This window comes from Falco naumanni, chromosome Z (assembly GCF_017639655.2).
Source record: "Falco naumanni isolate bFalNau1 chromosome Z, bFalNau1.pat, whole genome shotgun sequence".
In the NCBI taxonomy this organism is placed as follows: domain Eukaryota; kingdom Metazoa; phylum Chordata; class Aves; order Falconiformes; family Falconidae; genus Falco; species Falco naumanni.
This window is the reverse complement of record NC_054080.1, coordinates 37024189-37041746: the sequence shown is the minus strand read 5'-3', so window position 1 is coordinate 37041746 and position 17558 is coordinate 37024189. Positions and strand designations below refer to the sequence as shown.

The 17558-nt window shown below is 41.3% G+C and overlaps 1 protein-coding gene across 1 annotated transcript in view; it reads right to left on the bottom strand.

Moving 5' to 3' along the window:
- Positions 1–15532, bottom strand: part of CDC42SE2 (CDC42 small effector 2) — an 83002-nt gene extending 67470 nt beyond the window's left edge. Inside the window, exons 1-2 of the mRNA XM_040580754.1 lie at positions 15475–15532; positions 1241–1313 (exon numbers count right to left, since the gene is read on the bottom strand). The gene's annotated coding sequence lies outside the window, so the exon portion shown is untranslated. The remainder of the gene's footprint in view (positions 1–1240; positions 1314–15474) is intronic.
- Between the last annotated feature and the right edge of the window lie 2026 nt (positions 15533–17558).

Genomic DNA, 17558 nt, shown 5'->3' with positions numbered 1-17558 from the left:
TTTCATGAATGGTGCTCAGAAGGTAAAATAGAAAGATAATTATTAGGTAGTACCTGAGTACCGAGTGTTTTGCAGGCTTTGCTCTCAATGCAGAGAATTGCACAATGTGTTCCACAAGCCACACCTCTTTCCAAGGGAGCAGAATGTGTAAGAGACTTTTATGCACATTTCCTAAAGTACTGTTACCTAACAGAATCCTCCTCCACAGTTCATTTGGATTTTTAGACAGTAAAACAGGGAACAGTAAAAGAACACACTGAAGTAGAATTTACAAGCTTCTAAATTTAAAGTTGCTGTACAGAACTGAGCTCATAAGAAACTAGCAATAATTTCAGTGTTTAGTTGTTCCCTCATTACTCATGTAATCCACAGAAATTAAACCTACATAAACGCGCTACAATCATATTACTTACTGAAGCTGAATAGGAATAAATCTATCCCAGAATTTTGCTGGAGGCAAATTCAGCTGACTAAAGCCATTGGTCATTCATTTACATTATTTAACACCACACCAAAGCACATAAACTTGATGGGACATAGAAAGTAATAAAGACAAGTTGGATAGGTCCTTCAAAACTCAGCAAACCACAATAAACAATAGCATATGATACCAAATTACAATTGTTTATTTGTTAAAGTCATGAAAGGTATCACACAAAGAACACCAAAGGAGTTTTGACATCTTACTGAAGAACTAGGTATTGGAGATCTATTTAGAAGCCTTACTTTGCATAAAGGAATAGGAATGTGAAACTGACAAAGTAATTAGCAAATCTACTGAGAATATACTTTGGTAAGAAAATTAGGGAAGGACCTCTAGATAAAAGTGTATATGACCAAACATACCACAAATACCAGAGTCTGTTGGGGCAACAAGACAATTTAATGGTGTCAAAAATAATTTGTTAAATTAATTGAGGGTCACAAAGTACTTGGACCTCCTGTCAAAGTCAGTCTGAATTAGATATGAATATTAATCAATCTGTTTTTATTAGAAGCACAAAAGACATTTGCATAGCATAGTTCTCCTGGACTTCTTACCAGGGGCTCACCACCAGGGGGGCACTTGAAACGCTTCTTAGAATTCATGAGAAAAGCCACGAAACCAGACCCAATCTACTTAAGGTTAAAATCCCTATTGTGCTTTGACAATTTTGGTACCACAATGAATATCCACAGGTCTGACACCTATGTTTCCCTCAACATTTAAAGTGAAAAGTAAACTTACAGTATTGCCTACCTGAATTTCAGAACTTCCGTTACTCTGGTCCTTTCTTTAAGCAGCAAGTTATTCACTGAAGAGATCCCCAATTCTAGAGATCAAAGAAGGAGGAAAAAAATGGTATAAGTAACTATATATTACAGCTCCTAATGCAAATATAACACGGAACAAAGTAACTTCATGTTAGCATGAAGAAAACAGCTACCAACAACAGTCAGGAGTTTCTGCAACTCTTCTGCCTTGCAGAGCACCACATATGTCAGAACGGCTCAGCTGCTGTCATTTGTGAATGAATTCAAGAATTAGAGGCTACCTTGTTCACTGCAGCGTTCAAAGAAAACTTCACTGACTTTTGCACTCTCAGGTACTCTTTATTCTTATCCTAAGGTTTACACACTGTTTAAAATATGTACAGAAATTATATGTATATATATATGACATAGTTAAAGGAAATAAAAAAGGAGCATGGATTCAAAAGTATAACTACTCAGTTGGCTGCTCCCTTTGCTGGGGTCAAATGTTACTATTAGGAGGGGGTGGTGGAAAGGCCCTAAACCAGATATATATTCCACCATTTTTGTGTGCAAGATTAGTTAGATAATCCTTTCTACTGATCAGTCTTCAGATCACTAGCAATACTAGGTAGTTCAGGAAATAACTGGTTTGTACTAAGTACCCAATAATAATGTGTAACTTGACAGTTAAGTCTCATGACATGTGTGAGGTTTAGCAAACAAGTTTGTTATTGAATTATTGTCCATGACATCTGCTAGCAGGTTCAGCAGTTCTCAGTAAAAGGAAGGGCAGATTACAAGTACTGCAGGCAATAACAGAAAGGAAACACATTCATAAGAGCTGGCTCTGAGCAAAGAGAAGAATCACTGCTCTAGAATCTGCTGTTGAAATAACTGCAGATTATTTACTGGTGTTAAACCTGTATTTGAAAAAAAAACCCAAAGAAAAACAAAAACACACACAAAAACCACCAGAACACCCCTGTATTGAGAGAGCATCCACTGTAACGACAAACTGCCATGACAGAATTCATGTATCAGAAATGGGCTTCAAAACAAGACGAAATCAGTAAGGAAAGCTGAAAACTCCGAACAATCCAGTTCACACTCCAAATGTTCATATAAAATAAGGTAAAAGTAGTAGTAAATTAAGTTTGATGCCTTTCCTATGTTAGGTAGGGTAATGTTTTGCAGATTTTATTTAAAACAAAACCAAACAACAAACCACCATCCCCTCTTCTACACTTGAGCTTCCTGGTATTTTGTCTTTCATGCCACATGGCAAGACATTCGCTTGCCAACTTTCACTGGAGGCTTGTTTGTCATACTTTAGCCCTTCCTTGCTCACAAACTAGGGAACCAAGTCTTCTGTTCTTTTACTCAGACTGACATAAGCTAGATTTAAAAAGCGTCATTAAGGAATTTTTATCTTTACCCCTGTAGTTTTCAGAAAAAATGTCACAAAATTTATGGACAAAGAACAGAGGTAGATGACAGCAGGTAAAACAGACAACAAATGAAGAAAAATAGTAAATCAAGAGAAGAATGCTGGGGAGGAAAAGAGGGAAGTGGGGGAAACCTGTCTGGGCAGTGTCACAAGTCAAGAGACAGAAAGCTTTGATCACTGTTTTTGTTAGGCTACAAATCTGGGTGGTCAAAAAAGAAACACTTCACAGCAGTGGATTACTAAGAGGAACAGTATTAGGAATTGGCTATAACCGCCTTCGTGAAAATAATGTTTGATGATTGCATAGCCCTGACAGTGACACAAGAAGAGCCTGTGGGAAGACTGAGACCAGTCTCCTCCCTTTGCCTAAGAAGTCAGACAACAGTTTTTTAGTTTGTTTATCTTTACTTACCTCAGAATAACGAAGGGGAGACAAAAATGAACTTGAATTGACAGAAAAATACGCTTGATATACTATATAAAAGGTGTAGAGTTACTGGATGAAGGGCTAGCAAGCTACAGCTCCCAAAGATGGGACACCTAGTCAGGGCAAAGCAGGAGGCTACCAACATAGTGGCAGGGGCACACAGGGAAAACACTTCAATATAATGCTTGGGCTCCACATTCAGAATAATATGTAATATTATCACAGAATGAGCAGAGTTCTGGTTATCTTTCTTTCACCTGGTGAAATAACTGTAACACAATAAACTGGTCCTCAGGCAAAACAGCTGAGCAAACAGCTGGTAACACATGACACTGCATTAGCTGCCTAAAGTTCAACCAGAAAGCAAGCAAAATCCTTAAAGCCAGCAAGTCAAGCATGCATTTTTAGAGTAGATGTCAGCCTTGTAACTGAATTGTCACTGCAACTTGGCTGCCTTCTAGTTAAAGACTCTGTGGACAATATCTGACATATAGATAAGAGAACCAACTAGTTTAACTATAGTTAAACATGGACCTAATCACTTGACTGCAATGCAACTAAAATCAAAGTGGAGAAAGATTCATATTAGTAAATTCTACTGAGAGAAAACTGAGACAATTCTACACTATAAGATGTTAGCATAGAGTACACATTAATAGCACACATAACACCCTAGCAGTACGTAGAGACCAATTCTGTATAAGCCATTTCAATATGTAACAATATTTATACAAATGAGGTAAATATAAGACTATCTATACTTAAAACTTCCAAGCCAAGAGTCTTCTTCCACTCCTCTTCTTAAAAAAAAAAAAAAAAAAAAAGACTAAGTAGAAAAAAAATATTTCTACTTTCTTAAATTGTAGTATTAAAAATCTAGGGCCATACTGTAAGAGAAGCAAGACAGCACAATGAAATCCATCCTTATAAAATAACATTTTTAGAAGTCAGTCACAAATGAGATCTGGAACAGTAGTTTTAAAGTCAGCGTGTCACAGCTAGAGTTCCAGATGAATGAAGCCTATAGACTAAACCCACATCCTAATGGACAATATAGTTCACAAAACCACTTCTATAAACGGTAGCCTTCTGGCTTGAAAGGCTATTAAATGAACTAGTATAGAGTAAGAGCCAGCAGAGTGGAAAGAACAGTTGTTTGCAGGTACTGCCAAGGCACATTACTAATCAAGCTGTAAACACTTTCTATGAAGTCTGGGCAGCATATTGCAGACTTGCACTACATCCCTCATTCATTCAGAATGTCAGTTATAAATAGCAAGTGTTAGCATTTGCATGAGAATCTGAAGCTTTATGATTGTCTGAAGCCTTGTTTTCAGAGTGAATAATTCAGTATACCTCCTGTATTTCTACATAATAATCAAATTACTGATTTAACCAGCTACAAGAAATCGCTAATGTTGCAACGTTAGTAGGGAATTTCATCATTATCTTGGCATTATCTGCTCAAATTATTTCTTATTTTACTTAGTCCATCACAGCTTAGAAGTCATATTTGCCTTTTTGAGAAGATCAGTATAAAACCCGTGAATGAAAATAAAGATATCATATTGATTTATGCTTTGACAAGTGACATACAGATCACCTTAGAAGGCTGAAACATATCTGTTAGTACAATGCTTCCACTGAAGAGCTACACATTCTTTCAAAGAACATAAACGCCAATGAAGTCTATTCTGATAAGGCAGCTACAGAAGTGTCATAAGCATTAACAGATTTAAGAAAATTAATGCTGTTACTAAGTGTATCAAATTCAGAGAAAAAAATCATTAGTGCAGCCTCATAACATTTTCTAAATTTTCTAATTACACAGAACAGGTTGAAATTTGATAAAAAACTTAAAGACACTACATAAGTGTAAGATTTAAGAATAAAGTGTTTTCTAAGCTAAAGAGGTCATGAGTTTGCAATAGATGAAGAGTTAAATAGCCTACAAACATTCAGTCCTTTCCATTGAAAACAAAACCACAGACATTGAACTTCAGCAGTTTCACCAGTTTATCCATAAGAAAATGATAACCTAAACTTTATATTGGGTTTCATTATCTTGAACACCCGACTTCTTTATCCTTTTTCAAATTATTAAAAACAGAAATGTAAAACATACCAAGAATACTTTGCCCCTGCTAAGCAATTTTCTTATCTGTATAGGCATATATAGTATACACACACAGATTTACCACCATTGTTCCATTCCTGTCAATGGCAAAGTCATATAAATACAGAAAACTAGCCAGCAGAGAATATTTTATAATTTCATTATGAAGCTTATAACTGGTACACTAATTATTTTAATAGAGCCATAATAAATGTAAATAGTTAATAGTTGTCAATGAGTTCAGAGCTGTGCATATCTGGAAACAAAAGAGCTGGAAGGTATATAACATGAAATGTAAATTGAGGCACAAAGAATCATGAAAGCTCATTTTAGTTTCTACCATTCCTATCAGAGGAATGTAAGTCTCAAAATTAGTCCTTTAGATGACAACGTAGAGATGGGGTTTACACTTACATCCATCTGAAGCAGGAAGATACCTCAATTAACCAGCTTTGCCTAGAAGAGAACTTGATACAATAGCCTATGTGAATGTCTCCCTGAATACCTTTTCCCCACCTCAAACACAATTTTTGAGAGATACTTAGAAGATAGCAACGTTAAGAAATTTAGATATTATTGTAATGTATAAATGTATAAAATGTTTACATTTTATGTTTACATTTACCTCCAGTGGCCTCCAGAAATCTCCGCATGAAAAAAAGACAAATAATCCTCTTGGAAGCTACCGAGTCAGACACATAGAAGGCTGACCTCCAGGTCATGTTTATCTGTGCTAGCATCAAGCTTTCTTATTTCTTCTTTGTTCTAATGAGATTCTTTGGCTCATCAGTGACACAGGTGTGTCTATTTGGATGATGGATGGACCACGCTGTATGAACACACTAAGGAGAAGACTGAAAGATACCTGGGTCAGAAGCTGGGAGCACAAAAATTCAGCTATGTAAGATGTGAAATCTTGTATTTCAGCCCAATTAGACACGCTGGATTCGTAGTATGGAGACACTCAATATGTATTACAATGTTTGAGAGGCTAAGCCTTTCATAAAGAGAAAGAAAAAGTATCTGCATTAATACCTCTTTTTCAGATTATTTTACTGCCATATAACCTAAACCTAACAGTGATAACTCTTTCACTGCATGCAAAGGCTTACCTTTTTCATAAGGACATAGCTGAAAGAGGGCATTGCCATCAGGGGGTTTAGTGGGAGGAAGGTGCAATTAATAGTACATTCTTCAGAAGCAGGTACTGTGTTTTCATACTTGCCAACACAGAATTTGAGAACCTGACATGAATAGCTTAACTGTTTTATCAGCTAAAGGATGTAATTTACTTAAATTTTTGCTTCAGTATCTACTATGAATAATCCCTTGCCTGTCTGCTTTAAATCACACAGGTGACAATCAACCTGTGTGCTACTGCAAATCCTACACCTAACAGGAGTAGACAGATCAAGGTTATCAACAGAACAAAAAAACATTGTTTGAAGTCCTACTGACCCTGAAGTTTTGTCTTTTAAAGAACTAGAAAGAGAGATATCCTGTCAGCAGACACTAAACATCATCAACAAGCAAAGAAAGGACGCAGGAAGTCTCTAGCTATACAAACAGCTCCACAGTCTACACAGTGGAGTTCAGCTTTCACAAAATCAGCCTTGAAATACTGCAACTTGTTTTCCCAAGGCAAAGACTTTCAAAGTCATCACTTCCCACACTCACTCTCTTGAAAGGAGGCCTGGCATTCTGAAGAAAAATACCATAGTAATAAGCATTATTACTATGACAGACTGCATATAACAAGTGAATAGCACTGTAAAAATCAGAACACACTCAATGATGTAGATGCACACACAGGTAACTCAAACCAACAGCTAAGTTCAGGACAGTCTGACTGAGTATTCATGTCATGCCAGGCTAATTACTCCACTCTGCTGGTGGCACACTCAGCTCTCATGACCCTCCCCTCATGCATTTGACATCTGACACAGAGAGAGCATTTCAACTCCACATTCCTCTTGGCAGCTTTGCTATAGGATTCACCTATGCAATGAAAGAATGAAGAAACCCATTCTGTCAGGCCATCTAACGCTGCAGGCATTATAACCTGGTCTGCATTTTGAACCAGTATCAGTTCCTCTGTAATTCTCAGTAGCAGTGGGACAGTATTTTTAAACCAGTAACTGCAACTCATTAAAACTTGAGACAATCAATACAGTAACAGAGAAAATAAATAATCCTTCATCCAAGTCTCTCATTTTTTTCAGTTTATTTAGACTACAGGAGTAAAGACCCAAGAAATGCCAGATGTAATTCCTCCTCTCCCCCACACAAAGCAATTCATAGGAACTTTAAGGTCTGATGTCAGCACTGACCAAACAAGGGTAAATTACTAAGAAACAGTTTCAGCACCTTAGAAAAGAACACAGCTCCTTTGGTTTTTGGGGTTTTGTTTTTTTTTTTTGTATTATTACTATTTAAACTATCATTGACTAAACTTCAGAACTAATTCTGTGTCCAAGGTAACAACTGCATGTGCAAAAGCATCCAGACAGGCTTACTCAAAATCAAGATCCTTAAACATTTACAGTAACTCGGCAGAAATCACCAGGACCTGAGCTACCAGTAGTAAGTGTCCTTGGTATGTTGCTCTAGTTCTAATCCACTGACTTTTAAGCCTATCCATAAGTTGTTAAAGAGGCAACAAAGAAATTCTGAAGTTTTTTTGCAAGATTACAAGATTCTTATATGCCATTTCCTGAACAGAAAGAAGACTCTGTGATTACCCGTGTATCTCATTATTTTAGTGGATTTGTTTCAGAATCACAAAAAAAAAAAATCAGAAATCAGACTACAAGCAGTATTAGCTGCATTGTATTACTTTGGTTTTAATTAAGTGAAGAAAGTATCTACATCAAAGACCAAGCAGTGCTAGTGGCACTCAGCATACGCATTAACAGATTCTGTTAATGCAGATTCTGACTTTAACCTTCTTCCCACACATACACATTACCATGGTGATTTGCAAAATTTGCTGCCTGGGATTTTGGAACAGTACAGTATTTGAAATGCTCTCAGCATCTTTGAATAAACGCTAACACAAATAAAGTTACAGAGACAATAAGCCACAGATAGTCTGGTCAGACTGCCTTTACTGACAAAAACATCTTAACATGACCTCAATCAGTACAAACAATGCAACAAAGCTTTCACATTATGCTTTCTGTCCCTGGAAGGAAGGGAGCCGAGTTTAAAGATTCTAGAAAAGAAACAGCATATATTCAGTATAAAAAGCATAACCTAGAATTGCCCATTATCTCTGTCAACATTTGACTAGCTATCTATGGAAGTGTCACTTTCAGAATAACGTGTTTCTTTTAAAGGAATTTTTAATTTATATACTATCTCACTGAAATGCACACTTGTTTGGACTACAACAGGTTCATGCCTGTTGTGAGTTTCCCACAAGTGGAATTACTCTTGATGCACTTTCCTTTTATTTATTATAATTTCCAACAGAAATATAAATAAGAAATAAATAATATTTCTTATTTATATTTCTGTTGAAATGAGGAACTTAATTATATGTCTGAAGAAATGAGGATCATGTTACTGGGAACACGTACACACCCTGACATCATAGGGGGCATAGGACTGGGAGCAAAGGCAACAATTCTTGGTTGTTTGTGCCCCAACCAAACAACAGATTAAACAAATCCACCACAACCTCTGGTATCTGTGTTTTCTTGTATATACAGCAATAATGTTTCATACTTTAGTTTGTAAGCACCTTGGGATACAACTATATTGTGATTCTAATGAAGAAACAGCAGGGACAAGACAAGACCATAACTGCTACCTGCAGGTAATGACTATACCCTTGCAAATGCATTCTTGCAGAGATGCAGTTGACTTTCTTCACCAACACAACTGTAACATATTTAGGATCTCAATGAAAGGTTCACTTAAATTCATCATAGTCAGGGTTCAACTTGAAACACAACTGAAAGGCATGCCTCACCACTCCCACCGAGTTCCCCACTCCTACTGACTTTGCAGGAAAGGCCGGTGCTAAGTGGAAGCACCACTTGGTGAAGAAGAGATGCTGGTGGAAGGATTTACAGACTACTCTTTAGAGCCCTCACAGGAAGCTTGGCAATGGTGGACCCTGGGGGACAGTCCATGGGGGAAAAAGAATGAGTTATAATCAATCACTTTTCATGACAGAGTAGCTGTACTGACATAGTGCCCCTTCAAACTCACCTCAACACAGTCTTAAGTCCAATTAACATTTTTCAAGAGCATCATGACAGCTCAGCAGAAACCAAGTTAAAATTGCATCAAGTAACAGAGCTGGACATACTTAGAATTATCTTTCAGAATAAGTCACTATTTCAACACTGAAATAAAACGGACTTGAACATGCAACAAGCCCTGGCTGTAACAATGATGTGATCAGTGGCAGGCTCCCCGTGTGAGATCTCGGGTAAGATGAATTTTTGATTGGACAACAACAAAAAACAACAACAAAAAAAGAAAACAGAGGAATGCCACAGAGCTACTGCCTTAGTCTTCCATTAGCTCCACAAATTATTCCCCCTATATGCTTGAGGACAATAAAAATTCCAAACAAATACACAAAAAAAAACCCCCACTGATGAGCAAGGACTGCATGAAATACTGAAACTAAAGCAGTTATTTGAAGATCACTCCTGGCTCCCCCCTCCCTCCCCTTAAAAATTAAAGGTTACTTAAAACTGGTATTTCTAAACCTTTACTTCAGTCTACTGTAGATTGACTTCTTGGATATGTCACTACTAAATAAAACAGGTAAACTGTTTCTGAAATACACATACTTTTGGCTACAAAAACACTTCCTATCATATCTCACAATCTCTTTATACAGTTCAGATGAACAGGACTACTGCTAACTTCAAACTGCTTTCTTACATCAGTTTTAATTTATTTTTATTATCTTAACGCAGAAAAAACCTTATAAAATTCAGCTTATTAGAAAAGAACTTCAGTATGGAAAATCAAGGCAAAATACCATTCACTTGAAGGGCTAAGAAGAAATAGGTAGCTGAGCTCAGATGAAAAATTGTTCTCAGGAAGCTTTAAAGGAGCAGGTGGAATTCCTTTAGCAAATGGTGTTTGATGACAATAGCTGCATCTTATGGGGTCGACTAAAAGATGTTATCAATCAGCACAAGAGTTATTGAACATGACCCATAAGATAAAAGCAACCAATAGGTGTAACAGTTTTCTCCATGTGATATTTCAGCACTTACTAATATGACTGTTCTGACAAAGCAGCCAACTGCAATTTACGAAAGTCCTATTTCTGCCCAAGTCTCCACATTCCATAGGTGAGTACAAGATCCTCCTTCCAATACAAAAGATCCTCTTCCAAAAGGAAGTGAAGGAAAAGTATATGAAGCTCATACAAAGATAAGACTTGACTTTATGACAGAAAAGGCACTAAGTTTAACACAGAAATCACCAACTTCATTCAGAAACCAGACACGCTTATTTTTTCTATGAGAACAATTGGGATTTTGACTGGGAAGGCTTTGGTGACAACATACTTTCTATTCTATGGAAATAAAGTTCTCCTAAGAATACATTTCTAGACTTTGTGTAATAAGTGATAAAGTTCAAGCCATGTATAGTTAGAAAAAAAAGCATGTTGAGTTATACAGTAAGTTGTAAAGAAGCAAAAGACACCAAAATACTCAGCAAACAATGATGCAGTCTCTAATCAGCTACTTGATTCATGCATCATTTTGCCCTTGTACTGTGATTTATATACTGATAAAACAAACAGCTATCTGTTTTAGCCTAAACGGTTAAGGATACTTACGACATTTTATCTCTACTTGCCTAAAGTGCAACTGTAAGTACTGTAAGTGTTTTGCTGTGAAAAATTATTGGATCAGAGTGGTCATCACCATGTGTAATCTTCTCACAGCATCAGAGGCCCCTTATTGTTTAGATGGAGGTTTCTCTTTTACTATAAAGATGAACTGCAATTTCTCCTCCAGCACCTCTCCTCCAACATACAGGCAATGGTTTATACAGTGCAAACAAACCTTGTGATGGGTCATGACACTTCTGCTACAATTTACATATTGTGGGGAGAGAATTCAAATTCTGTGCAGTGAAGGACTAAGCTGACATTTTTCCAATAACCACAGGATCAGATCAAGTGCTCAGGTAACTGCAACCCAATCTTTGACATTACTAGATATTGGCCTATACCACGATCCATACTTTGTATAACAAGTTATCCATTGAACACAACCCACAGAGATCATTTCACTTGTATGTTGAATATACTGTAACTTTGAAGCAAGTTGAAAAAAGTTCCTAGCTCTTGAGGCAGTGCAACTGTCCACAGCTTGCTTTCTCCCCTGGACCACTCTGATGCACTACTGCACATGCAAAGAGAAGGTACCAGTTCTCCCTGACACCTTACGACAAATATCACCAATCTGATTGGACAGAAACCTAACTAAACTAGAGAAGGAAGTTAATACAAACAGTTATGTTTCTAGGAGGAAGCCTGCAAAACCTGCTGAAGATCGCATTGATACTTTAAATCTTCCTCCCCACACCTCCCTTCTAAACCCTTCTGTTAATGTGAGACTGACAAAGATGGAAGAGCACGCTGAAGTACTGCGCTCCCTTAACTGTGCCTTCATTACAGGCAAGAGAGTTCCTCTTCCTCTTGGAGCTGAGAGAAGCGATCAAGAGAAACCTTGGTTCCCCTTGGGGCAATAATTACCCTTGGACTAGTAGTTTCATCTCACATTCACCTCTAACCACACACAAAACACTGAACTGAAGAGACCAAAGCACTTTTCAGGCAGAGTTACCCAGCTGTGTAACAGGTACTGGAGAACACTCACCAGCCTAAACTTCCTACATTCTGTTTGTTAATAAAGGCGAGCTTTCTCACTACTAAACTTCCTCTTCAGTCTGCTCTTTATATGAAGCCCCTACTTCAACATGCTCTCTTACCCACTTTCATTTGTTCAAGGTTGCTTGTTCCTTGGATTTGTCATTATTTCTTGCCATCATCATTAGTCATGCAACAAAACAGGAAACACTAATCATGCAAGACAGACTTGCTTCATCAAAATATCTTGAAACCTGTAAGTGATTGTGAATGCTCAAAAGCCTCTCTTCAGATTTACTGATTTTTTTTAAAAAAAGGAATCTAATCTATCCATCTCAGGGCTAACACCCTCCCCCTCCCTCCTTCATTTCCCTCCCAGGATCGACTATAGGAAGGAATGCCAGGTCCCTGCGTTTCTAATGCATCTCCAACTCTATCTAGTCTACTCAAAAATGTATTCTTGGGGGGGGGAGAAAAAAAAACATTTAGTTTTGCAGTCATCATCATGTAACTAATGCAACAGTAATAAAGTGAGACAGCTATAATATTAACCTCCTTCACATTAACCCTGCTAAGTATACTTTACTGAGAAAATTGCGTTAGAATACAGGCATACATGTACCAGCTACATTTGTGGAGTAAACAGCAGCCAATTCCCTACAGTCCTTCAGCATATATAAGGAAGCATTTATCTGACAAAATATTGTATCAAAATAGCAACTAACACTTTCACAACACCCTCAGTTCTTTTAAAACTCAGTTATTTTGCTTTACAGGCCAATATTAGGATTAGGAGATACAAGAAGACTAATATTAAACACATGGTAGTTACTAGCAAACACATTTTAACGAATACAACATAGCAAGGTACAAACCTTTACAAAGGGCCACACTAGTCTTCACCCTTACTTTCTATCTGAGCACACACAGAGGTGTACAGTGAGAGAGATACCCAGAGAAAAGGTGGTAAACAAAGATAACAGGGTCTTTCAGAAGTATGTTTATGTGAAGCAACAGTCTTTAACACTAGCTAGAACCATATCTAGTAAAAACATGTGTTGAGCAATGAATATCATGGGAAATTGCTGCTCAGGTCCTGGAGTCAGGTTGTCAAGTATAATCAAGAGCTGCAACTAAGTTGCTGAAAGCTAATTTGAATAGTCAAAATATCATCAAAAGTAAGTGCAAAGTCAGTGGTATTTTAATTCTACACAAATACTCAGTTGCGCTGACCAGAACACAGTGGGTTTCTGAACATAATGCTAACACACAGCATGAGAGTGTTTGCAAAACAGACTGGCAAAAAATTCACTTTAGCAATACAGCATGCTAAGCTTACATATAATTTGCTACTCCACAATGAGCCAAGTCTACCAAAAAAGAAATAAATAATAAGAAAAACCCAAACCCCAAACTACCTGCAAAAGAAGTATTTTACTGGGGTTGTTTTTGGTTTTTTTTTTTTTAAACACTGAGTAATTTAATTCCACATTACGCTTCATGCCTAAAGGTTGGTCTAAAATCACATTAAGTAAAGCAAATGTCTCAACACTTCAATACTACTTTTAACAGTTTAAAAAAAATTCTTGAACTCCAAGAAACTGTCACCTCAGTCACATACTACAGAATGAAATATGTTTTCCTTGTAATTATACATCAATAGTGCAAAGAAAATGTATTTTTCTAATTGTGTATTGTAATTCTAGCAATAAATCTTAACTGATAAGACAAAAAAAGAAACCCCTTCACATCCCACCTATAAGGGTTAAAATGTCTCACAAATATCTAAAGGATTTGTGCAAGTTTGCTCTAGAAGGCTTGCTCAAGTTACCTGGGTGTTAAATGAACTCCTCCCAAATGGACAATAAGTTATAGCACTATATGCTGATTAACATTATTCTACCACCGCAAGCCATTAATCTTAGCAATGTAAAAGGTTGTGATTATGCTTCTTGTTGGGGAAAAAATATGAAATGAGACATTTAACACTCCTTGTTTACTGTAATGCCTCTATAGGATGTGATCTGATTTCTCAACACTACTCCAGGGTTAATGTTTTATCACTGCAATGAAAGCTCCGATATCTAGGTAAAAGTCATCACATACTTCAAAAGCCATTTGGAACACCCCCCCCCCCCCCATTTCTCTTCTCCCCTTCCCGTTTCTAAATCAACTCAACTCATTTTTTGGACAGTAGAAACTATGATGGGATGTTCAAAACATTTCTGTCTTTTCCCTATCACAACAAGTCACCATGTCCACAAGGCTTCCCACAGACCACCACACTGCAAGCCACCACAGAACTTCTGACATGCTCATAAGGTCAGAACTACTAGCAAGCTTCAAAACAATTTCTTTTTTATGGCACCGTAAGTAAACTGTCAATTTTTGGGGACAACCTATACCTAACAAATATAGTTCCAGAGTTCACCACTCCACTGGTGTACAAACGTAATACAATGTTTTATAGACTGTATGTACACTGACATTTCTGATCTACACAACTTTGGTCTAGATATACAGAAACTTCACCAGGAAGTTTCTTAAACATAGAATAACTGATCCTCTGCTGTGGAAATGATAACAGCCTTTCCTCAAAGCAGAAAGAGCATATAAAGTATTACCCATTAGAAAAACTACTTCAGATTCCAGCTTCTCACCCAAGCTAATGGGAGACATTGAATTTAAAAGTCGAGTGATGCAACTATTGACACACAATTAAGTTTAGGTACATAATAAAATTTATACAGTGAATTACCTCATTAGCTTATCTGAGCTGCTACTTAGTTCATTAGTAGGTATAATCATTTGCTTTATCACTTTCTACAATTTAAACTACAATAGTCCCTTTCGCCCTTCAACAAAAGTTACAGTAGAAATCTAGTATTTTATTACATCTTTCAAAACTGCATCTCTATTTCAACAAGGTATAAAAGAACTTTCATCTGTACCTTCACTGAGCTATTACTATCAGATTACCTAAGCAAATTAATTGACTGAACATTCCTCATGAGTGAGGAAAAGAGCACCATCTAATCTCAATTACTTCAGTCAAACATAAAGAAACATACTAATATTATACTTACAAGTGCTTCTTATACATTGATTTAAGCTTAAAAAGGTGACTCTCTGCCCTTGAAGATTAAGGCTGATCACCAGAAAAAAATACCTTAAAAAAGAGCTTAAGGTAACCCCTCCCCCCAGGCTCTATGGATTTTCTTTACTTTTCTATTTTTTAACCAGTTATCACAGTCCAGGAGGGCCATATTTGCAATGGGCGAGGGAGAAGTTTGCTTAGTGTTTCATTCAAATTATTCCTGAAGTTTCTGCCTCACAAACATGAATTACTCCATTCATCCATCCAAGATCAAAACCAAAACCAGAAGACTTACAGTTTAATGCACATCCAACTTCACAGTTAAAAGTCGCCGGCCTTGATGTTCTCTTGGCCTGTCAAAGTAAGAGTTAAGGTTTCGGTAAGCGCACAAGGTTACACACACACTTGAGTAACCGCCTGAAAACCCAACGCTTAACCCACAAGACAAGCGCCATATTCCAAAAAACCGCGTTAAACCCCCCACCGCTCTGGGTGCGCCACGAAGTCCGGGCGGCGATGCCCGGCGCCCCCTCCCCAGCGGGCCGGGGGTCCGCCCTCCCGCCGCTGCAGGGACGCGGGGTGGCGGCGGACGGGGAGGCGCCGCGGCATCCCCGGCACGGGCGGGCCCGGCCCCGCTGCTCCCGCCGCCCGCCCACCTGCTCACGGCAGCACCTGCCCCGCCGCCGCAGGCTTCGCCCGCCAGGGGAAAAAACCGAGACCCCACCGCCCTCAAACCTGCCCGCCCCACACCCACACCCCCCATCTTTTTTTTGCCGCCCACCAGGAAAATGTGTCGCTCGCCCCGTTTTGCCCAGCCCCAGGCGGGATTGCCGCTCGGCATCGCTCGCCGCGCCCGCGGCTGGCCAGCCCCGCTGCCCGCTCCCGCGGCGGCGGCTCCGCGGCCGGAGGCTCCCCCGCCACACCGCCCCGCGGCCCGGCCCGCACCGCCCCCGGGCACCTCGCTCGGGCCTCGCTCGCCGCTGCCCGGCCGCAGGGAGGGCGGTGCGGGGGACACCGGCGCTCTCGGGCGGCGGCGGAGGGGCAGCACCCCCGCCTCCGCCGGGGCAGCCCGAGCGCCGGCGCCCCCCCCGGGGAAGGGAGTGGCCGCGGCGAAGCCCGGCCCGCCGGCAGGTACCTGCTCCGCGGGCGCGCCGGGGGAGAGGGGCGGTGGGAGCCAGGGCCCCCGCGCCGCTGCCCCCGCCACTCACCGCTGCCCACGGCGGCGCCCGCTCCTTTGTCTGCCCGCCGCGCCGCGGCACCTCCGTCCCCCGCCACCGGGCGCCCCGCGCCCCCTCCCCGCCGCGCCGGGGGCGGAGAAGGCAGGCGAGATCCGTGGAGGAGGCCGCTACCGCCCGGCGGTCACATGCGGCGGGCGCGGCGCGGCGCAGGCCCCCTCCCGCGGTCCCGGCCGGCTGGCGGCAGCCCGGCCGGCGGGGTCCGAGGCGAGGTCGGGGGTGAAGATGGCGACCTCGGCGGCGCGGGCTGGGAATCCCCGGGCCGGCCCGCTCCGCTCCGCGCTGCCGGCTGGGCTGGGCGCGCCGGGGAGGGGAGGGGATAAAGGAGGCCGGGCGGTGGCGGGGACGGCTGCCGCTGCCTGTCAGCCCTATCGATGTGCCGCCCGCTCCTCCTCCGCCGCCGCGCTTTGAACCGCCGTCAGGGGCCGGCCCCGCAGCGCCCCCTGCCCGCCGCGCCCCGACCCCCGGCCCGCACCGCGCCGCGCCCCCCCGCGGGGACCGGGCCCCGGGCTGGCAGCGCCCGCACGGCACCGGCGGCGCCTCGCCCCTCCGATGGCTTTGCTGCGGCCGCCGGTGAGGAGCGGGCGCGCCCGGCGGCAGGCAGCACCCGCAGCTCACCGGCTGTCAGCCCGCTGGCCACGGCGTCGCGCCGGCGTTGCAGAGGCCCCGAAGCGGTGCGGAGCGCAGGTCAGGAAAGCCAGGCCTCCAGGAGAAGAGGAGGGGCTCTGGCTCCTGACCCCCATCTGCTGAGAGCAGCAACCCTCATCCGCGCGTTGGTAACCTTCCCCATCCTACGTCCCGCCCGGCAGTCGCTTCAGCCCGTGACAGCGACGTGAACCTGACCTTGGCGGGGGGTGATGGCTAATCACGGGCGCCCCACGCCCATAACCCCTTCACTGGTTCAGAACAGGCATGGCATCACTGCAGCTCTCCACTGAGGGGAACTCGCCCCACTCCGTTCCACTGGACCATATACTGTCTTTTAAGAAGGAAAAAAAGGGTCGGGGGGGGGGAAGCTAAAGGTGGCAAACAACCCAGATAAGAAACAGGATGAATGCACAAGATCAGGCGTTCCTCGCTGGCAGGGTACGGCTGGCAGCTTTACCCAGGGACGCCTTGGTGCTGTGAGCTGCTGCTCTCCACA